Source organism: Spodoptera frugiperda, chromosome 4, assembly GCF_023101765.2.
Source record: "Spodoptera frugiperda isolate SF20-4 chromosome 4, AGI-APGP_CSIRO_Sfru_2.0, whole genome shotgun sequence".
NCBI classification, from domain to species: domain Eukaryota; kingdom Metazoa; phylum Arthropoda; class Insecta; order Lepidoptera; family Noctuidae; genus Spodoptera; species Spodoptera frugiperda.
In genome coordinates this window covers 5,673,883-5,698,355 of record NC_064215.1, presented here as the reverse complement: position 1 = coordinate 5,698,355, position 24,473 = coordinate 5,673,883, and the positions used below count along the sequence as shown (strand labels likewise).

General features: G+C 40.4%; 1 protein-coding gene across 2 annotated transcripts in view; it reads right to left on the bottom strand.

The window, feature by feature from the left end:
• Positions 1 to 24,473, bottom strand: part of LOC118272636 (WW domain-binding protein 11) — a 151,259-nt gene that overhangs the window by 40,997 nt on the left and 85,789 nt on the right. The window lies entirely within an intron of this gene.

Genomic DNA, 24,473 nt, shown 5'->3' with positions numbered 1-24,473 from the left:
CGTTTTTTCTGTACCGTGCAGATTTGATTAACTAAGAATAGTACAATAATAAAGCCTTCGACTAAAATAATAAATAAATAATTCGGATAAACAATTTCTACGAAACTTTATCTTAAAAAAAACCTTTTTTCTGTGGTTTTAGGAGCCAGCAGAATGAATTAAAATATTAAATATGTATTTGGGTGAAAATGTATTCACTTCATGGAAAAAAACGTCTTAATTATGCAAAAAAAAATATGTGATAAAAGGCCAGGTTTTAACGTCATAGCTACAACTGTTTACGTCGCACTTTGATTTAATATGTTACGACTCATAAACTTTAATAAATTTTGATTAGAATTTTGAAAAACAGGTGTGGAAGAAATCTTCGGTGAAACTTAATGAAAGAATGTACGGGATCCCGTGTCGTCATTGTACACCTCGCAGTGAGTCTAGCGTTACATGTGGGTAATAACATATGATCGGGTCTCAAGAGCACTTGTCGGAATCAGCCGAGCATAAAGAATGTTAATTAAAGTACGATGGCGAGTCAATAATTAGATGACAGCGCAGCGGGTGGGACGCGCGGCGCGGGTGGACGGATGCGAGGAAGATCATTGTGATGCGCGTGCGCGGAAAATCGGCGGCTTCCGTTCAACACGCACACACGTGGACTGTACACATGAATTACACATAAGTACTGCTATTTTTGGACTGAAGATTATCACAGATAAGCTGATACACCAACGCTCAGTCTAAATGAATCTGCTATCAAATGGTATGACCTATTGAACCCACACGTGACGTTTTTGCTAGTTTACTCGATTTTCTTCTAAAACTTAACATCTATCCCTCCCGTCGATGGAGGGAATAAAATCTGTTTCTTAATATAAGAAGTATGAACATAACTGGCCACAAAATCCGACCTACTTAATTACTTACACGAAATGGTAACTACAGTAGCACATGATATTCACAATTTAATTAATGAGGAGTCGTAGAGATAATGGCCGCTCACCGCGATGGGTCCCTCGCAGTTCTCACTATAATACATGTCATAAGAAACGTCTATCAAACGGCTTACACGTGTGATGAGGATCCCGTGTAGGGTAACGTTGGATATTTGTGACACGTGTTATTGTGGATCCCCTTAAGTTGTTTACCAGGCATAACTTATTGCCTTTATGGGTGAATTTCTTCATGTAACAATTTATACTCTATAGATGTTCGTTGGATTTTAGATCTTGAATACATAGCCAAAACATTTCGTACTATAAGAAGATTCGACTGAAATTCGTCTGGTGTCTCCTTGCCATACGAACCGCAACGGTGGCAGTTTAGTACCCAAAACAATTGAACCGCGCCGTGTAATGTCGCGACCTGAGCTGTTTGTTATTGTTTACACAAGTAAAATTAACGGGACTATTTCAGACTACTAATTATATTAAAAGCAAGCCCACCAAAGCCACTTGTTCTCTATAGAGTTCTCATTCTCATTGTAATAAGCAAGGCAAGTACGCGTTAATTTTCAATACAATCGGTCACGGCTACTGACTCAAGGACTTCACGCCTTTTGAATGTTTACATTCCAACTCGCCGGTGTTGCCAAAAACACGGTGACTCAAAGTTGTTAAACGAAATAATATTAACATCATAAATATAAGAGCAGCGCATTGTGTCAAACTATTATCATATTTTATAAAACTATCTTGCTTATGCACCGAATCCTGCTTTCTGTTAATAGATAAAATCGGCGCAATGTGAAAATTAAAATCTTGTACTATACGTTGTTCATCCAAATCCGTTCAATAGTTTGTGGGTGAATTGTAAACTTCCACCCAGATTTTCTCACAAGCTTCGTGTTTATGTAACAGTAGAATGAAACTTCCGCAGTAACATTTCATTACGATAAATTTACTCTTTAACATTATGTATTGCTTCATTATCTTTCTTTATTTATAAGTATGTTTTCACTGATTACGTTATTATTTCTGAAAAATATCTTTAAGACTGTAAAATATTACTATGACCGCAACTTATATTTAAGTTACGAAACGAAGAGTGAAGTAACTCTCAAATCGATCATCAAATATTTTGGCGACGCAAGTAGCTTAAAATAAAACAACTACGGTACCTAACCAACAGAAACCACGAATGTGTGTGTAACTGTTTAAGATCATATTATCTATTTTAGATAAATAGTAAATGTCAAGATGCACTGGAGCACCAATCATAGACGTCACGTCGTACCCTCGTACAAGTAATACAGGGTGTGGGAGCTTGCTGTACTGGGATAATTGTATATGTAACGTTAGACAACAACGGTCGTTCCTACAATGGGATACCCGGATTATCCATTCACGTCCTCAATGCGGTCACTACCCTGAGCATCATGTACTATGGATAAAAAGGTTTCCAGCAGTGTCCGTTATCCCAATGGCTCTGGTGGCTTAACGTGTTTCATATTCCGAAGTTTTTTGTTTAATTTTGGGGAAAAATCGTGGCAATTTTACTATTTGGTATACAACGTAAAAACGAAATTGTGTCTGTTTGAATACTGCTGCTGCATTTATTACATGAGAATTAATTGTAAAAGCTTAATTAATAACATTTACTGTTTAAAGTTTTATCGATTTAAAAATGGAATTAACCGAATAAAATGTTTTATTCCGCGAATAGAGAGTTTCGAAGTTGACTCAGAAGGCTTAGTTATGATCGACGATGAAATCGTAACCAATCGGACGGTTTTATATAATAAGAGCAACGACCTGTGTCGAGAAATAAAACTATTGCCGAGACTACGCCAAACGGTTTTCAAAAACCAGTCAAGATCACATAAACCTACATAAATATAGAATTCGGAATTCAACCTTATAGGTACATATAAAAAAGTTTATTTATAACTTGATATTGGATAGTTGTTTTTGTGTGAAAATAGTGCGGCGCAGGGTGACGTGTAAATCGAGTAGAGCAGTAGGTAGGTGGATAGGCGGGAGCGCGGGTAGATATCTATTTCAATAGAATGCGGTGGCTTGCAACAAGGAATCCGATGCGGTTATCGACGACGGAGGTGAGAGATGTGTCGCCGGCGGGGCAGGGGCGCGGGTGGCGCTCGTATCGCGATTGCATCGGAGAGCAAACAAGCGGGCGCGACACCCCGCCGGGGGCGCTCAAATCATATTACCCCCGGCCTCACACCCGCGCCGCGCCAGCGCCACACACGTCATAAGAGTGTGCGTCGCTATGGCGACGGCCCGGGCCGTGCATGATATTAGTACGTGTGCGGCTCATCTCCGGCCGTTTAAGCTTAACGCGCCACCGCCTCGCGCGGGAAATTAAAACCGGCTGCGGACCGGAAGGAGCAATCGACCCTCGCGCTGTCGTACGGTACGGCTCACGGCCGGCCGCCGCTCACACCGCACACACACCTCGTGTCGCTCCACTCGCTTGATTTACAACGCGGTACATGAGAACATGATACTCTGTACAACTTATACCTACCTCCCTTACACTTCTTAGGAGTGTGGTCTGGAAAAACAACACGTGTTTTCATTTCACGTTATAAAAATCCGACATGCAATTGGAAAGCGGCTTCTTTTTGTAATTAATATGTAAGTCGCAGTTCGATCATGAATCATGATAGAATTAATATACCTACTTATCCATTATCACTTACAATTTTCATTACTATATCTAAACAGTTGTAGCCAAAATTAATTAGCCCCACACCTTTTATCGTGAAACTTATTTAAACCAACATAACGTTTTATGTATCCATCGTAAACGTACACTAGATACACATTAAAATAGAACGTAGATGGGAGGCAGCTCCCCCTATGTAGATACCTACACATTTGCTTTACTCAAAGACATTGTCGCTTTCAGGCACCTCATTAGAGCGCGTCCCATGTGAGCCTACCCTCACCCGCCGACTCCCCCACACACACATGCACACACTTTCCAGCAATTCTTTCTCTCAGCTCGCAAACTTGGACGGATAATTACACTTAGATAAGAACCCGTCCTTGTTATGTGTTTTACGATAGCACCGTTTTATGTGAAACGAATTATATTATGTAATGCGATAGAAATTAACTTGGAAAACAGTAAAACCTTTTTAGCTTTAGGATTTTTGTATGATAGAAGTAAAAGCTGGGTAGACTGCGAGACTCGCACGAATTAGTAATGTGAGTGGAGTTTGATTGTCATTAAATGGTCCTGCCGTTGACTGTCGTGGTTTATTGGGCGGTTACAGGTATATTGGCCGCGGCACGCCACTAGAACGGTCATGGATACTGCCTGGCAGGCCAGCCAAATATACACATGATAATTCCGTAAGTTTCCGCTTGACATCAGGCCGCAATAAAAATCAAGTTCTATAGCATACAATCGAACGTCTGCCGAACGTTACGCGCGGTGTCATAACCCCGAACAGCACTCAAGCTGCAATAAACTATAAAAAGTGGATAGTAAAATGTATAAACAATGAGAGCACGGCTAAAACGTTTTAGTGTTAAGAGTGGGCCCATAAACCGTTGACACGCACCCGTAAAATATTAACGATACCTACAAGAAAAATGACGACTATCAATGTAGGTACCGATTTTCGGTCGCGAGGACGCGCTACAAATAATGGCGGTACCGAATTTATACGCGGACCCGAATTGCCCCGATTGAATATTTTACCAGGCCACGAATGCGTCCAACGATATTTTTCTATTTCGACGCCCATTTTTACTATCAATCGCTTAGTTTCCCCCTAATATTATTCCTGCTGTGTCGTGTCTGATTCTGCTTTGAATATCACACGGACTGTTGACAATATTAACGATCCATTAGAAACAATAACCTTCGAATTTAAACGACACTGAAATTATGTAAAATATGTGTAGGTACGTACCTACGCAGGTAACGTGACTTTACATATTGGTTATTGTATTCCAAAATGTCTATTTGTATTTTGTTTACTTGAAGATGTGAATGTTTGTGAGGTTGTTGAATGTTTATATCTTTAGCGTTTCGGAAACACAATAACCTTTAAAAGGTGTAAAGGCGTGGGCTCAATTCGAGTCCCAGTCAGGGTTTAAAATAACTCCTCGGAGGCGAATGGTTTATTGCTTATTGAGTAGCTCTGACGAAACGCGCCTCCGACGATAAAACATGGCCAGAGTGGAATCTCAGTCAATATCACAATATACGCGACGACATTGAAATTATCGCTCGGTGGGAGGCGATGCCGGCCGGCGAGGTGGACCTAACTAAAACAAAATAAGAATAGTTTGAAACAATGAGCATTGTCGCGATGTCTGTGCGTGTGCGGCGTGCGGCGTGGCGGTACAGCGGAGCAGCGCGGGCGCAGCGGGCGCGTGGCGAGCGGCGCGGGTGCGGGCGCGACAGCACCTCGTTAGCGGGCCGCGCGCGATTGGCCACCGCGCGGTGGGCGGGGCGCGCGACAAACTGCGCGCACGCAAATAGCGCACCCGCACACAAATTAAAACAATAAAATGAAAGTAATAAAACAAAGTGAACCCCGAAGAGTATCCACTATCGCGAGCCTTAATGGCCGAGCGGAGGCGGCCACGGCAGCCTCTCGATTTATTGAGTGAGGTGCTTCGCCCCTCGACCTCACACGACAAAATTGGTAAATGCGATTAATATATAAGTTTTATTTTCCCTGTAAATTATTCTAATCTATCAAGAAGCTACAGGAAACAAAATATTCGAACAGAATATACATAGACTCGGAGATGAAAATAGATGAAAGTCCGTAATTAGTATAAAGCACACACTCAACAAACAATGCGATTTAATAAATTTGTGTCCTGTTAACCTGTACCCAATGTGTTACACAATAATATCACAATAGAGCTTTGGGATAAATTGTTCAGCCACAAGAATAATAATTTAGGTCTGAGTATAAAACGATGCCAATTAATTACGATTTTAGAAGGTTCATGATTACCAACTTGGTTAATTACCTACCTGGGTAACGAATTAATTAATCGGTTCATTGTTGACAAGTCGTTTAAGTCTTTCGTTACACAATGATTCAGGCGTGTTCAACTATAACCTGAATTAAAATTCCGTAACTAAATCATTTCCAGGCTTAGGTATCAACAAATCCCAACAACAGAGATCGCCAACATTTTATTATAGAGATTGCATTTGCGTTGAACCATCAACTCGGCAATTCCGCAGGCTTTCAATGAGGAAATTCCTACTGCGCTCGGGTTCCAGTAACGAATGTCGTCTCATTTACTAATGTGTCACATGCAGCCGGCGTTGTTTCAGGCAGGAGTGCGAGGGGGTGAGGTAAGGTGGTTGAGACCAAGAGGGGGGAGGCGGGTGACGGTCCGGGGGGTGGGAGGGATGACCAATGGCGTCGCACCGAGCCGCACCGACGATGCAACGTTAATTACACTATCATGATCAAGTGTGTCTCTGATAGCGTCTCTACGTTACAGGGAAACTTTAAAGTTATGTCTAGGTATCTTCTTCTTTACTACAATGTGCAGTACCTACTTTTGTGCTTGTGAAGCGATATTTTGTGATCAAAATGTCTGGTCCGCAATTATATTTTCAATTCGTAGGCAGCGTTTTTATGCCATTAGGTTTGAGACAGGCAACGAAATTGTAATTAAGAAATCGCTAGTCACCTAAGTTACACTTCAATAAAAACAAGAACGTAACTTCTTCCAGTAACGTATTTTCGAATAAAAATAATACACCGGTCATTCACAAAAGGACAGCCCTGAAACCACTCTCCAGCGTGTAAGGGTTTCGCTTCAAGTGTAAACAAGAGGCCGGACGAGCGCTGTCCTATAAAGGATACAGTGGAACATGTGAGACGCGGTTGTGATTATGAAAAGGCTCGTGATTACACTAGGCGTAGTTAGAGGCTCATTAGACGGTGCTGGGGGTGCACGGCCGGGCCAAGGGGGGCGCTCATCTCGACGGGTGCATCGCTGGCTGCGCGCGCAAACAAATTAAAACGTAAGACGCGCCCTAATCAATAGCCGACTCCGCCGCGAAGCCGAATTAACTCGCCCGAATGAAAAAAATGAACAAAATTATATTCGCGCGAGACCTCAACCCCCTGCGGCCGCCCGCCGCCCGGAGGAAATTGCTTTTCTTTCAGTGGGCGCGCACACACGCGGGGCGCCGCGACGTGAGCGCGAGAGGGTTAGCACCGACACACACAATATTATAATTTACGTTTCCTCGTATATCGAGGTGTAAGTAGGTACTTTACCTGGGCGTTTCGCGCCTGCTCAGCCCTCGGCTCACGCTAAATCTGAGCTTTATACGTTCACTTGACGCGACGAGAGCAATATTAGTTTCCGAGTCAACTCCTTCCCTACTACAATATTTATTAACGCTTCAACAGCGCCATACGCGACTTTTTCATTTCCTTTTCGTTAAAACCTGTTTCGATGCTCCTAATATAAACTATTCCTTTGATACCTTCTGTATAAAAGATTAACGGGATTTAGAGAACCACTTTTTTGTATCTCCAGAAATATTTATACAGCAACCAATCTAAATGATTCCTGCGCGAGATTCGAAAAGATTTTATGCTTCTCAAAGTTCTTTGTTGTTAAAAGCAAATAAGATGAGGCTGAACAATATTGTACGAGTAGGCAGAATCTTATAATTTTCAATAAATCCAGAGGTCAGGGCAGACATTTCATTAACGCCTCTCGAACATCAATACATAAGAGATAGTGATTTCAGTAGGTACGGGAGTCCGGTTTCATTAACGGGAGCCAGTGCTGTAATCTGTGCGCCTTCCCGCCCAATTAACGCGTGGGCGATAAGACGTCCGCCCGCCCGCACGTCCCGCTGGCCAATGGCGGCCGCGCGGGGATTAATTAAGTAACTTCCCGTCTACCAACACCCCCTCCCCCTCGTCGCCACCTACCCCGTGCACCTCACCCCCGGAGTCTGCGGACACGCCCGGAAAACTAACCACCTAATGAGGGGAGATGACCTCATGTGACTGTGTGCTTTGTCTATTCAACGTATGTGCAAACTACGTTCATTTGTGTGCTGCAAGTGTCGGCCCTTTGTGTACACTGTGTATGTTATGTAAGTGGTCATCCGCCGTGTACTTACATTACCTACAGCTCGTCCCCGGCCGGCCGCGGTAACTTTGTCACGTGTCCCACGGACGAACACAAACAACTGCACACCACACATTGTACTCGCTGCCAAAGTTACAGTAATTGACATGCATTCATCCGCCACTTTCACAAAGTCCATCCAATTTGAATAATATAACCACTTCCTATTTGTCGTAGACAGCCATTGAAATTGTCTGTCGATAGTTGTAAGTCAATAAATCAAGTTAGTAGTTAAGAGTATTGAATGACATTTTCGTATCATGTACGGGCATAATACTAAAGTTGTAACTTAATTAATCTTTGATGTTTGTTTTGAGATAAGTAGGTACGCAATGTACATGTATAGGATGGGTGGACTGGACAGGGAGGTCAATTAAGCAGGAGGCCGTGCGTCGGAAGCGTGTATGACAGATGGGAGGGCGCCGAGGGACATGTTTGCGTATCTCGTCCACATAGTCTGGACTGTGATCGAATGCCTTATGTATTTATAAGGGTCGGTAAATTACCTACTCCAGGTTGTTTTATCTTGATTACTATACCAAAAACGAAAGAAAATTTGATATCTTTAATAAATAAATCTGTAAAGCACTCATCAGCAGTTACATGTTTGCTTTGTGGAATAATTTTCATTAGAAGAAAACGATATTTTTAACCCCTTTTCACCTGAATGTGCGAGCAAATATTAGCACCTCAATAAATGTTTGTACCTTAAAACTTAAATCAAGTTCAGGAGCACGTTACTGGGGTCGACATCTTAAGGAAAATGGGGACGGAAACTGGGAATCTTAAGCGCCTACTCATATTTGTGTTCACACTCACTTGTTTTTCTTTTACACTTCTAGCTTAGTATAGATATAGTAAACAATAGGATAAAAAAAACCGTGGTAGAAATTAGAAATGACGATTGTGTATTTAATTTACTGGCTACAGATTACGACAATTTTCATGTCATCAGTATTATACCTTTTATTGCACTACATTCTCAATCAAAACCTTTACCTTAGTACCAGAATAAGGATCATTTTTTTTAACACTCTACAATAAGATAACTCAACTACGCTACAATACTCCAAAATAAATTATGCAGCTGCATATAATAATCTTATTCCATGAACAAAACTCCTCTCTATAGTTTTAGGAAAGACACTAAAATCAAGGAAGAATATCTCAATGCGCAATATACTCGTACCTACATAGATACCAAACAATAGGAAAGATATAACGCGAAGTTAGTGTGTATGTACAGTTGACGTAAGTACACATTTAAATATGTAGCCGACTTCATAAATAAGTTAACAGCAATGAAACTTTTATGGGCCATATTCTTTATCTTGTTTTGAATTTCATCATCTCGTCTGCAACGCGAGATTTAAGTGTTAAGCTGGCTTTTTGTAAACCTCCCAATGTTTTAGAGTCGGTTTTGCAATCTCCAGATTGGATTCAAATAACTTATCAGTCAGGATTTTCTCAGTACGGTGATCCGGACCGATTTTAGTACATATAAAATTGTGACGCGAGATTCGGATGTACAACCGATACTGTACCAAAATTAGCTTTCTATTGGTATTTCAAATGGAAACAAACTGTTCAATGACACTTGAATATCTTATAATCTGTTCATAATTGAATTGCCATCATGATAGATTAAATTTCGTACCATAAAAACAGGGTTGAAGCTCATTCCGTTCCGAAGTTGCCAGTCAGCCCTTATTTCTAGACCAGACTCGAATTTCAGCAATCTGAAGAAGATCAATCTGTGTTGGTGTTGGTGTAAGGACTGTCATTGCAAGATGCCATTCGTGTCGTATGAATATTAAATTAGAATTAATAAGCGTGTGACCTCTTAAAGTACAATGTGTAGTGGTTCATAATCGAGGGAAGCGAGGGTTGTGGGGGTGCCAAAATAACTAATAGTTTTCGCGGGGGCGTGTTAGCATTTTTCTTCTGGCGGTGACGGCCGGGGGAGGCGAGGGGTGCGGGGTGCGGCGCGGGGGGGGACGAGGCTGGAATAACTCTCTTTCAGGAATGGCTACGCGGATCATTTATACTTCATCGGCTTTGTTAATAACAGTGTTGTAAGCTCGCAACAATGAAACGAATGTTTGTTCTTTTCAGGAGGGCGAGAATTTATAACTGGCAGAATGTTGCCAGTCTTTCTCCATCCAAGATACTTCAATGAAAGGTGTCTTAGTCTCATTGCTTACTATCTTCTTCGTGTTTTAGTTTCTTATTTAAGAAACGACGATAAAATAAACCTTATGCTCATCGACTAAAGTCTCCTATTATCACTTAAGTTTGACGTGAAAAAGGTTGTGTGCCTCCGGGTCGTTCGAAGCCACTAAAGCCTAAGCCGAATTCTTCCACCTACACCTGTTTTACGTCCCAATGGATCGCTGCATGCAAATAAACCTGCGTTATTGTTTCTTTGAAGGGTGCGTAAGACGGTTTAGATCTTTATTTACTCAGTGGCTATATTAAGTTCTCACGAAGGTGAAATAAAGATGGAATTTTCACTTCAACCAAAAGCTTTGGAAAACTTTATGAAGTGTTTACACATACGTGCTCACTATTAACGAATTTTACGCAATAATTGTAAATCATTGATGCTCAATTATTTGTTTAAGCTAAAGCCTTAATATGTAAACTACAGCGTTAGGTACATGAACGAGTATTTAAAACAATGAGGACAGACAAGGGAGTGCCGCTGCCACTCCTCACGTCCGCCGGGCGGTGATTAATTGCACGCCCCCTACAACGCCCGGAAAATCACAACCCTTTCGTTTCGTCTTAATTACCACGCCTCGCTTCAGCGACGCGCCCCCATTGGCCGGCTAAACGTGCCGCTCTGTCGCCTCGGCTTTTAATTGGTCGCTGGTAATTAACGCTGTGTAATCACCAACCGCGTCGCACGAGGGGCGACGCTCCTAATTTGAATTTTTAATTACTCTCGCTCGCAAGCAGTGGAACGCCATCCGATTGGTCGGCACATTTCTTGTTTACACTGTGAAACAATGCCTATTGTCTTTGCGATGTTATCTCGATTCACACTTTATTCTAGTGGTTTGATTGTGAGCGTTACCTACCTCACTACATAATCTTACCTATTGTTTTGTTTGTTAAACCAAATACACATAAAATAATCCACTAAGAAAAAAAAAAACAGACATATAAAAAATTTTTAACCTATCTGAAATTCGTAAACAAAGACAATAATTGGATATGAATTGTATTAAAATTAATCCTAAATTTCTATTACACGTATTCTTTCGGGTATTTCTAATCTACCTTTACGTAAGTAAAGTAAAAGTACATTTTCGATTATACAGAATTCAGTAACAAAACTAACAATACAACCAGAGAAGACATTACGACTACTCGTTCGATGGGCACAAACAAGAACAAACACAGCTATCCACGTAACGTACAAAGATTATAATTCTCAGAATGTCTAATCGTAAGTAAAGTAGATAATGCACCATACTGAGTTATGAAAACGATCGTGCAGAGTGCATTCCTCGCATTCCCAGCAGCATTAGATCCCACGTACGAGAGCGCATGCCGAATTAGCTCATTACTGAAACACCGCCAGCGCTGGGAGATTTATCCCGTCTCACCGTCTGCACCAGCACCAATGAGACCATTAGCTGGCCTTATACGAAGCTATTTTTGCTCTTCATCTATTTTTAATTTCCATTCGCATCACATGTTAAAGAAGATTTAGGATTGCTTGTCGAATTTTTGAGAGACAGTAACGTAATGAAATTATCTTCATTTAGGTGTCATCTTCATTGCAATCACTTTGGTGGTGTTAGGTTTGTTGGTAATTGATGAGCCAGGATTTATTGATTACATTTAGAAGTGCGAACAGCATCGGCTAGCAACCGCGTGAGTGTGCGCGCCTCCGATTAGAGAGCCGATAGACGGTAGCTAAGGAGGTGTTTATGCGTCCGCGCAGCAGCGCGAGTGACGTTGAGTGACGCGGCCGGCCGCGACCCTCCCGCTTAATAAGGTAAATGAGATGCGGAGCCTGCTCCAGCGCACAGCCCCGGTTTAAATTAGCGCCGACTCGCGACTCGCGCGCTCGCCTAACAAACGCCTTGTTACCTAAGGGATTTATCCTAAACGAGCGGATTTTCTGCCGAGATCTTGCGTTCAGGCATCGAATTTAGCGAATCCGTCGAGGAAAACGTTCCCGTAACGGTCGAGCGCCGTATAGCCATTTGCACAAAAAATACAATCGGATACGGATCGTGTGCAATTGTGTAGAAGAGCTTTAATGACGCTGTAAATATATTTATGTTTAAAATAGAATGATAGGGGACATCCGAGATATTTTACACAAAAACGTTCGTAGAATGTAGCAATATCATCATTACGAAGACAGGCAGCTTCATCTGCATTAAAATAGAGTACGGCGTAACAAGAATAACATATTAAAAAGAACCAGTTGAGTCGGTTTGATCTACAAAAACGCGGTTAGTTACATTTTTTCTCCAATTAAAAACAGTTCCAATGGTAGTTTTTTGTGCTTTTTGTTAGTTTTTGGTCAGGCACGGTTTTTACCCGGGGCACGGGTCAAGCGAGCTGAGACAAAGCGCGGCGTGGATGCGCGCGCGTCGTGCCAGGCGTTTGGTTCCGCGTGCCGGCCGACCATTCAGCGCTAATCGCTTCATTCACCGACGAGCGAGCGCTTTTTCCCTGTGCCCGATCGGTCATGCATTCCGAACGCGGACACTGCTGACTGGGTTCGATATCAGTTTGATGACAAATTAGCGCGTGCATGACCTCGAGATATCCCCAAATAAAACAAACATACATACTATTTGTAACCGAAACGCAAATAAGCGAAATATCTGTGAACTGTGAAGACAGAGTGGAACCAAGTGTTTTAATTGTTCAGTTTGTTCACAATATCGACATTGGTGCTTCGATTATTATTAGGAAACGAATATTTGCAGTACAATGACATAACAGGAGACGTTTCTGTTGGAATCGGACGCAAACCACTCTTGTTGTTTGTTTACCATTAGGAATGTAGCGGCGTGAGCCTGAGCGGACGAAGAAGGTGCGAGATTTCATTTGACGCAAAAGTTTGAATTTAAAGATATCCTTCGGTTTGAAAATAAAAATATTCGTAGCACACACAATAACGTTATTTTAATATAAATGAGCCAGGTTTCAAGGTTGTTTGACATCCTTGAACTGATACAGGTCCAGTCGTATGGCCGAAAACCGATTGTAAACCAAAATCTTTAAATCGATCCTTCTTGTGTTTGTGCGAAGATGTCTTTGTGGCCACTTATAGGCTGTTGATTGATGATATTATAAGATTATTAGGTATAGTCCGCAATAATTCACAGATTTGGAAAATGTGTAAAAGGAATTATGTTGAGGGACTATAATCAGTTGGGACCTACGATATAAGAGCTTAAAATTGAAACTAGGACAGAAAATATTAAAGTGCAGTCTCTATTTAGGTAATGTTTTTTCTTGTATAATCGTAAATTTTGTCCTTACCCATGTAATCCATGGACAGTTGTCTATTGATTTTTCATTTCAATTTCATAAGTGTACTACCAAAATCAAATTCAAATTTTAAAACGTATCTATCTAAATCAGTGCAGATATATACGTATCAAGGCTCGCACCTTATATCGTCGCACGTAATATGCTAGTAAGCCGCTAAGCTACCGTGAAATAAGAACCGGCCAACAATGAGTCACTGAGTTACGTATGACTCTTAAATAATCGCTTGTTTTTCATACAACACACACTTAACACTTCTGTGGAAGCTTTAAAAGCTTAAAACTGATTTTGTGTGAAAAATTGTATAATGAGAAACCGGGATTGTTAACTAACTTACTAGTTTGTAAATTATTTCTAATTGTTTTGGATCATGATTCCATAGTCCTTTAGTATGAAGTACATTTTTAGAGTATTGTCTCCATCGTGGTTGTAATTATATCCTTGGAAGGCGGTGTTACAAAGTTTTTCTATGATCATAATGTGTGCGTGGTAGCGAGTTGGACGTGACGGGGTCACGCATCGGCCGGACAGATACATGTGCGCAGAGCTGCGTGATTAGTGTGCGCAGCAGCCGCTGTAACCCAAGCCGTGCGCATACGCAGCGAGCGCGCCCGCGCCATAACATAATTAAAAATGATTTAAGGCATTCGCTCCGGCTGCTTTGTTTCGCGCATTATGTTTCACTTGTTCGCGTCGCAGTCGCGCTCGCACCTCCATTTTTAACGCGCCCGCTCTTAATTCTGTCACAGTTTTTATAACCCTTTTGTATTTATTAATTCCCTTTCGGCTCCGGTAGCTCTACGCTTCTCGGAAAACGATTTTGACGTGACATTTCTTTGGGTCGCGCCGTGTCCCTGTGTTAATGAAGCGTCCGATTTCGGCGCCGCCAAAAAACAATCATATTTTGGGTAATCAAGGCGAGGTCGTATTCTATTCTGAAAATCGTTAATTAGCACTTCTCCAAAGCTTTTGCTGTTTATTTTATACTTGTTTTAAATAATGGCGTGGATCTTATCATATTTAATTGTTTTCGGATATCATCACTTGTAATGTTTCATTGCATCAAAGTGGCAAGAATTTCGATTTGCCTGTTTGCCATAATAATATATCTACGTTTGGGAACGTTCACTAAAAAGGTATAAAACGGTGGTAAAACTGGCAAACAATGGCGAGTCACGTCAGCGACAATACAGTTGCACAGTTAAAAGTACATATTTAAAATGATTAAGTTCGACTTGTTGACGCGTCGCGGCTGGTTATCGAATTTCGGAAATCGAGCAACCGTGTCCTGGCCGCTACCAAATAATTTTAAACGGTTCATTCATTGTTGACTTTAGGTTGGGGATTTCTTTTAATTCCAAAGAAAAATAATGCTTTGCAGCTGTATCCTTACATTAATCAATAAGGATTTGCTTCATTTCAGTGTTAAAAAGTAGAACAGTGCCGATCTGTTTTTCCAATGTTGTTAAGGTGGCGAGCAATAAGTAGTAAGTAGCGAGTGTTGTCGTGTTTGCGGTCGGCCGGCCGGCGGACACCATTGGCGGCGGCCATGCGATCCATCATGACGACAATCTATCACCAAGTGCGTCCGTCTACAACCGACACGCATGTTTTACACATTATGTATACCTATAAACACACCTATATACGTCAAGCGTGTGGGTGTTCATATTCTGCCTTCAAGTGCACAGTAGGTAGCCATAAAAACGTTAAGCGATATACGATCTATACGATCATAAACCAAAGCGACAGGTTTTCTATGGTAATTTGACACTGAGTATTTTCTCAGCTAAGCCTAGGATCCGTCGAGTTTGGCTTCCCACTAGGTCTTAGATGGAATGCAGCTAAGATGCCAAAACTGGTTTCTAATTAAGCCCAAGCGACTCACGTAGGCAGGTAGTGCCAGCAAATGAAACACAAAAATGATCTGGTTGAATGTCATCGTCATGGTTCCACAGTGTTTTATTTTATTCTTGCGAATGCAACATAGTAGGTAGAGGTGGCTATCTCGTGGTCCATCTCTGTTAATTAGTTTTTTGTCGGCAGCGGCGGGGCGGGCCGGCCGACGCCATCAAATTACGATGAGTCGGCCTTTCGGCTACCGGCGCCGCGGCCAACAATAATTATACACTCGTTACTACTGTGCTGCGCCTGCGCACACATACAGGTCACCAATGCTCTCAATAATGAAACTGGAGAAATTGTTTTGACAACAAATGAATGAACAAAATGTAGGCACTCGATTCATATGTAAAGTTAGTTGTTTGGTCATCAGTAACGGTACTTACTACTGTTCCCGTTCACTACATTTTAATGAAATGAAGATTTTGGATGTTTTGAACGCGTAGATATCGAGGTATATCATATGGGATTTTCTCAGCGGCCATATATCGTATGCGCATTGATAGGGAAGGGCGCACGCGCTCGTCGACCAGTGTCGACGATAAATTCCATCGATAAAATCGGCGGCGTCGACGGCGCGCCCGGTAATTTCTTAACGACAGCGTAACCCGGTGGCGACGCGTGCGCGTACATTTTATTTCTCTCGCATCAAGAAGCCGACTCCGAAATAATCGTTCACCACTCAACTTAGATGGTAATCAAGTCGACTATTAACGACCATCTTAATGTAACTTTTTGGGCAAAGAGTTAGAAAGGTTGAATTCGAGCGCAGTTACAAGTGTCTTGAATGTTGAGTGATTTTCAATGATCACGATTGGGATAATTTGTCGTTACAACCAATAAAAGTTCGCGTTCAACAACATGTAGTGCGGCACGTATAATTTATGGTCGATGTAGAGATGAATTAGTTTGCGTGGAGATGAGCGAGGTGGTTTTCTTTTTAGAAGTGGCCACTGTAGCCTGTGCCGGCATTGTGTTTTTAATTGAATATAGGCAGAGGAGGTGAGGCGGCTACCGGCTACATTGTTGATGCTATTCACACTGCTCGAGAGCGCTTTCTACTAATTACTGCTGCCGTACACTTGACGGGCAGGGCTGTCGCTCTCGAGTTATGCACATTGACCAAAGTAAAACATAAACTTGCAAGTTTATCTTAGAATTCACAAAAGCTGTCAATCGTCTGAAACATTTGTAAAATGCGCTTTCCTTAATTATGTTGGTACTTATCTACCTTTTACGAAAATGTATTCATAATCGTCAATCTAGTCTTGATTGGACATTCCTTTGAGTACGGAACATAATGAACGGATGTCGGTGCAACCCTGATTGTCGCAGTACAGTAGGTACGTGCAGCTATGTTACATTATCTTTAATTAAAAACTTCCAGGGGCCATCTCTAGATTAGTCAGAGTCACAAAAAGGGTTACGAGGGATCAGGCGAAACACCTTCGTGATTCGTCACGAATCAAATTTATTTTTATTTTCTTAGAAGCCTTTGTTGAAGTTAACCGAATTTGTTGTTCAATAAAAAGTGGCTAATTAAGAAATGTTCGAGCTGCTGTTTGAGATTTGTGGTCCTTTTGTTCTGCGTCCCAAGTTATACGATTTGTTTAGGTGTACCGTTCGAGTTTGTGTCGGATAAGGTTTATGTGGCAGGCTTTAGCACGATTGATAGCCGGATTTATGTTTCGATGGTGATTTGATAGCTGAATATGTATCGTAAGTTTAACATTCTTAGATCGAATTTATTTGTTTTATATAGACTTATGCATTACGAGGCGATTATTTTATACTTTGGGTAGTTAAATAATTCGGTAGGATAGTGTTAAACATATTGGTTTTACTGCAAAATATATGGAAGCAGGAACTTAAATGCCAATCAGGAGCTTTTGCGCACAGAGCCCTGAGATTTAAGCAGACTTGTAGGTCCATAGTTCATAATATAGTTTAGAACCATCCAATATTAAAACATTACACTTATGAACGGTAGAAAGACAGTATTGTAACAGCGTAGATTGTGCATAAAGGTGCGTGCAGGCTCACGATTGGCTATCGGAGTGGTGGTCGCGTCGCGTCGGCTGCTTAGCGCAACGATAATGGCAGCCATTACGCGTCATTCCCAACATTCCTGCGTGGCGTACGTACACAATAACAACGTGGCGTATCGACGACAAAACACCGCTGTCGTGAACTCGGCCCAAGGGTCAAACACTACAATGAATGCTGTGATATTTATAACAGTTACTTTCACCAACAAGCCATTGGAATTTGGTTAAGACTTTGTACATACAGTTCATTATGCTATTAAGGTACCTATGATTTACGTGTGGGGCAGACATATTTGTTAAAAGATAATGTTGATCATATGTCCCTAAGCTAGCTAGCCATTAATATTGAAGCTCTCATCAAACAAGATAATTTTTTTATATCGGCGTGAAAATGCAGTGTTCTTAGGAATCACTTAAAGATAATTATTATGTTATCGGCTTACTCACGTAATGTTTTGACGATAAACTCGACTAGTTTCAAGCCATGCAAGAGGCTCATATTCATGAGGAGCATTTCGCGACACACGACGCGGCGATTGTCACGCTGCTACTCTACAGTAGCAGTTCATTGATACCATTTTAGAATTCGGCTGTTTGATAATACGAGTTGATGATTAGAAGAGAATACTAAACGAAAACCATTATGTATACGTATTTTTAGTTCTTGAAGCATAAATCTTAATTCGAACTCGGTGATCAGATGAAAATAGATCCATATTTATGACAAAGTATAGCCAAGCCAGTAAGTAAGTAGTCGTCTGATTGCAGCGGTTACATCTTTATTCAACAAGGCTAGGGACGCGAGACTCGGGGGCGCGCAATGAGAGTCGCGGCATAATTGCGCACGGCCGCAGCCTAATGTGCGGTGTCGCGGAATGTAGCACTTTCCATGTTAACGAGCATGTATACCGCCCCATCACGCATCCTACTGCTCCACACCTCGCCACAACGTCCGCCGTTTTATTCCTCACACAAGTAACACCTATTTGTGGTAATCCTCATCCTATTTTATTACTAAATTTATGATCACCAAGATTTATATTCAGCTACTTAGTTAATAACGATGCGCCCATCCAATAAGGCAATCTAGAGAAATGAATAAACCACTGGATTTCTGGTACATCAACACCGAGACGTACGCTTTCATTACGTACGGAAATAAATCAAAATAATACCAACGTAAAAGATAGCGAATGGAAAATCATCCCCTCCCTGCGCGCCCGCTGCCGCGTGATTTATGCCTGTAATTTTCCGGGCGGTTACGTAAGTAACTCGCGATTTTTCTCTCTGCACACACGTAATTAGATAATTTTCATGAATTTCTCGGACCGGCGAACCCGGAAGGCTTACTTTAATATATTATGTGAGTTTTCTAGGTATTTTTTTCTGAAATAACACGTAGCAAAACATATTTAGTACCTACCTAGAATGCAGGGCAGATTGTATGTTTACAATTTGTCTGGTTGTGCAGTCTAATAATTTAAGGGTCGCACTAAATTTGTGCTGGCATTAATTCAGGAACACTTTGAAAGATCTTTATTTATAGTAAGCGGATTAATAAAGCATATAACCTGTGAATTAATAAGGCGGTACGGACCGGTCGCCCGCACTCCCCGGCCCGTTCCCGTATTAATTTCTGTCACAGATTTAATTGCTCACCTCTGGCTTAAGCTTTTTAATAAATTCGAGGACAGACAACGAAACGCGACGCGACCAAAAAATCCACGATCGGGGCGCGGTTGACCAAAAAAAGGACGGATTTTAATTTATAAAAGACAGGACAAACGATTAATAATTTATTTGTATCCTCCGTTTCTTGCGCGAGAGGGTCGAGCGTTAAAAACAACCGTTAAAACCGGCGACTTTGTATAGCTCGCGCTTAGCCCGAAATGCCAATTGCGGGTAGACACAAGTATACAGCGAGCCGGAATGTCGCTTTAAAAAACCTTGCAAATAAATAAATCGCGTCGCACGTACCAGCCGCACAAAAAAACATCCACCATATTCGATTCTTTAATGTGATCTTTAAAAAAATAGAAGTAAGCGGAGGCTGCCTCCGATTGAAAATGAATGAGGGCGAGCGCGATAGTGGAAATTAGCATTGAGGTAGGATTCAGGAGCGGCTTTTGTGCGATTATATCGAGGTGTATTCTTTGCGCTTTTTACGGCGACGGCGCGCCCGGCGCGTCTTTTCAGTCCCTATTACGATCCTGTCGCCTTTTTGTTGCAGGTAATTATTGTCACCCTACGATATCACGTCGATATCTAGCCATATGCTTCCAGATCGGGAACTAAAAGAACAACTCGGTAACATTCAATACTTACCGAGAAGTACAGTTCATTCTCTACCATATACATATTAAGTACTCTTGTCGATTCATCCTATTAATAGTGTTTAAATAAATGCCATTCATTAATTAGTCTTCTCCTGACTTAGAAACTTTAAGTACATTCTTAGGTAATTTTCAGATTACAACAAAATGGTTTGAAATTGACAACAAAAGCCTGTTTGCGCGGAAGCACTGTACGTAAACAAGCCGAAAGCCGCAAACGTAGATTAGATCACTGGTGACGTTGGCGCGGTCAGTGCGATCCATAAATTAGCGATTACGCATATATCCAATAATAAAGGCAACAATGGGATTGAATGCAGATGAGCGGGGCGAGCGAGGCGGGAACGGAGCCCGCCGATCGACATTTGTATGCGCTATCTAAGCGCACAATTGGATGCCGGCGCGACTCTTCGCGCTAATGGTACACTATCGAGCGATCGCACACCGCCGCTTGAAAAGTGGAGACCGCCGCGGAATACGGACCACACGCTCGTTTAGTGGCCACAATAAATAAATAAACATTCCAAACGATCTACCAGTGGAAAAACAATTGTTCAGTTGTTTTCCGCACAAGTTGTCAGACGCAACTGCGGAAAATAGGTTAATGGGGAACGATCGTCATCGACTACTATTCCAAGAGGTTATATTCGTAGTTAATGTGTTGAAAGGGTGTCATTGCCAAGAACCCCATTGCGAGCTCCAAAGGCTATAATAAAGATTATTTCGTGAAGGAAATATACAACCTGACTCTAATCGTTTTCAATATAAAACGCTAATAAATATTCCAGACTTACAGTGTTTCATTGACACCTTATTAATATCGGTCGAGTCTTACAAACAAACTTAATATTGTAATACAATCGAATCAATTTACCTGCTTCGTAAAATATGAGATTGTATAAGGAATCTCATTACGGTTTTTAAAAAACAAGCAATTAAGAAGAAATGTCAAAAAACTTAATAATATTTAATGGTGTCCGAAAAATAATTATATGGCATTTTCGTATTATTATCTTGAACGATTTAAAAAGGTCGAGATAATTAACGTGTGTAATAACAATCATTTTAATGTTTTATATTAACCCTTTACGGCAAGAATTTGCATATTGTGGTGATTCTTTAAGTTTATCGCGTTAATTCACAAATAATTATTGTGCAAATATGTTTCGTGGAATTTTCTTGTATAAGGATATCAGGTACGTGATTTGGGAGCTTCGTGTAAGATGAGGGTTAATTATTGTAAATTAAAATAATATACAAGAAGCAAAATTATGTAGTTTCACAAGGCATGTACTTACTTTAGAAGATGAAACATCTGTAATTTTGAAGACAGCCACATGACACATTTTGTTTTCCCAAACGTGAACATAACGAACTTTGATGTAAATGTGCTAGTCTAGGGGACTTGTGACCTCATTCTGAATACTTGAGCATTACAGCGTCTATTGACGTCTTCAGTTGACACAAATCTAATGCTACATCATTTATCAAAGTCGCTTAGGTTTATAAGGAAATTATGGTGAGCCAAATGCCATATTAAGCGAGTTCTTAAACTTTTTTTGTTGACTCTCAGACTATAACTTTGATTTTTTCCAAAGAAAATAGTTTATAATTAAGGTACATTGTTGATATAATTAGGGTATTATTTTCCATTAACGAATCGTATTTGTTCTTCATACTGGATAGTAGTAGTACTGGCTCTTGTAGAAACTCAGGTAATTTGAAAAGCTTGTTGTACATTTCACAAGACCAAAATAAAACAAAAAGCGTAAAAGCACAAACAAAAATACACTCGGTTGAAAAATATGAACTAGAAACCGTCTTGTACAAGGAATAGCCGCTGCCTTTTTTCAAGAGGCGCCTTCTTGAAACTGAACGCAACATCCAAGTAGTAACGGACATTTCAGCTTACGGGACATGGCTTACGTATAGTAATGAATACTGATGTCATGATTTCAAAATAAGTGGAATAGAGTGTATTAGCTAGTATTTATTCAACGCACGTGAGGAACATAGCGTTTCGTTTCAAGGACGACATGAATGACGCCCAAATTATGCTGTTTAAAATTATTTAGAAGTCCCAAACCACAGGATGGAAAAGTACCTTGTGCTCTCTAGTGACGCAAATTCGCCTTAATAAACACCAATGCGTTTAATTCATCCGTACATTAGCATAGACGTCTTTAATATACGACTCAGTCCAAATATTACCGTTTGCCAATTGATTTGCCAAATTTATTGTCCGGTGTCAATGAGCCCGTCTGCTTGCTGATTGAAATGCGTTTGTTCGACTTTAATTCTGTGTACCCAATAATTATATTGGACCAACATTTGTTTAGAGGTGAAAGGTAAATGTTTCTTGAATTAAGTAGGTAGAGTATTTGATTGATTGTAATCGATTGCGAGTACGGACTATGTGAACAAGAAAGTCATTGACAGGAGAAAATAATCATTTTCAACTCTAAATGATAGTAAGTAGAATTTAATTAGTAGTGATGAATGTAATGTAAATGTACTATCAAAATCTGTCAATGTTTAATTCAATTCTGTTAGGGATACTTAGGAGGCAATACCTCAATTCTAGTTAAAACTAAAATAAAGTGTAAATTTAAAGCAATTCTTTTAGAAGGAATTTCTCAAATGCATTCCTGTAGTTTCTATGATAGTCGTGGGGTTCGAGAACTTTAAGCTAAAAGTAGTAATAAGATAGTTGAGAAATGATAAGGCTTTGCTCTTCTTGTATTTCTGTTCTTTATAAAAACTTCGATGTAAACCAGAAGTTTAAAGCAGGAAAGAACTTTTGCTAACAATGGAGATTCGACATTCAATATCATGAGTTCTGCAATCTTGTTTATTGGTAAAGTGGAAAACATCAGTAAAAGTAGTGGTAATATAAACTGGCACGGTAAACACCCGTTTTTCAATTAAAATCTTACATATAACACAAAATCATGTATAGCATGAAGAATAAGACAGAGATATTCCTTAACTTTAAGACACCATCGTAAAGAAACCACCACACATTGGAGTCATTAGACATAACTTCAGAGTCTTAGATAAAGTGGGTTTACTGGTTTTAAAAATTACAAACCTCAGCAATGCTTTCCAATCAAACCTAATGAACAGTTCGAAGAACAGGATACGTATAATGTAAACTAATTGAAATTCATTGAAAATAGATTCATTTAGGACAGAAAAATGTATGGGGCGATGGGTCCTCCATCCTAACTAATAGCACTATGATTAATATCCCGGATACAAAATGTAAGGGGGAACCATTGCGATACGGAAATTTCACAAAAATATTGTCATTCTAAAATGAAATATAGCTTAGCATGTGTAAATATTAATAAGAGTTTCAATGCTGCTATAAAAGAAGGATTAAATTATATACCCTCTTAACTAAAATTGTCTTACTATATTCTAAGATAGTCCTCATATATCTGTTGAAAGATATATGAGGATATTTTGAAGTGAATCTACTATGACCATATACCATATTAGTACTTTTTTGGCACCTATTTAGAAGTCAGGAGAGGTTTGTTACATCTCTTGTAGGTTCGATTTTCTAGAGGTCTCAGGTTTGGCAAATGTGTACCTCATTGGTTTTTTCAATATCGAAATTCTCAAAGACAGAATCTAGTGTCTAGACATAGACTAGACTACTTTAATGCTATACTGCTCTGTATCCTCTTTTGGCGAATGGTGTAATGTTACGTCCAAGTTTACATATTACATTAGTATCCGAAACCGTATAAACAGACAAAGTGAATCAAGACGACTTAAACAAAACAACCCAAATGATGATGACTGGGATAAATGCAGCAGGATAACGGAAGCCACCAAACAGAGGCAATTGCTCATACACAAATACACGTTATTATGAATGTTAATTATTTTGTACCTCAAGGATGTTTCATCAAAGTCAGAGGTGATAATCAAACTGGAGCTCAGTCAATATTATAATTACGAAGGTACGACGATAGATGTGACTTAATTTAAATGTGGGAAAAGGCCATTTGATTCACAGAGAAGAAAAAGTAAGATCCCTCACTGTTTTAAGAATCACTAATGAACATTTTAGAAAGATCCATTAGACATTAAAATTGGTTGGATGGTTAACCAGACTTAAGCAGTAACGATACTATTATTTTTGGAATGGCAGATGGACATTCAATCAAATGTATTGGAGCTTCCTTTCCCAAAATGAAAACAAATGCGTCTAAATAGTTCAATCGTTCGCCCAATACTTGTGGCGGTCGACGCGTAGTAAGTGATAAATAAAGAGTAATTGAGAGACGGAAGCCACCAATGAGTAAATCTCGTCCGTCAATTTATTTAAATTATTTATTAGTGGTCCGCTATAGACACCCAACGATCGGCGGACGGACGCCCCTGCTGATGCAATTATGGCGGATGGATACTGTTATCGATATCCACAGATGTACTGACATTGCATTCTGGACAGAACGTGTTGAGACATTCCATTCGACCATCAAGACTACATTCTGTTGGTAATTGGTATCTTTTTCAAAACAGTACATACCAGAAATTGTGAGCAT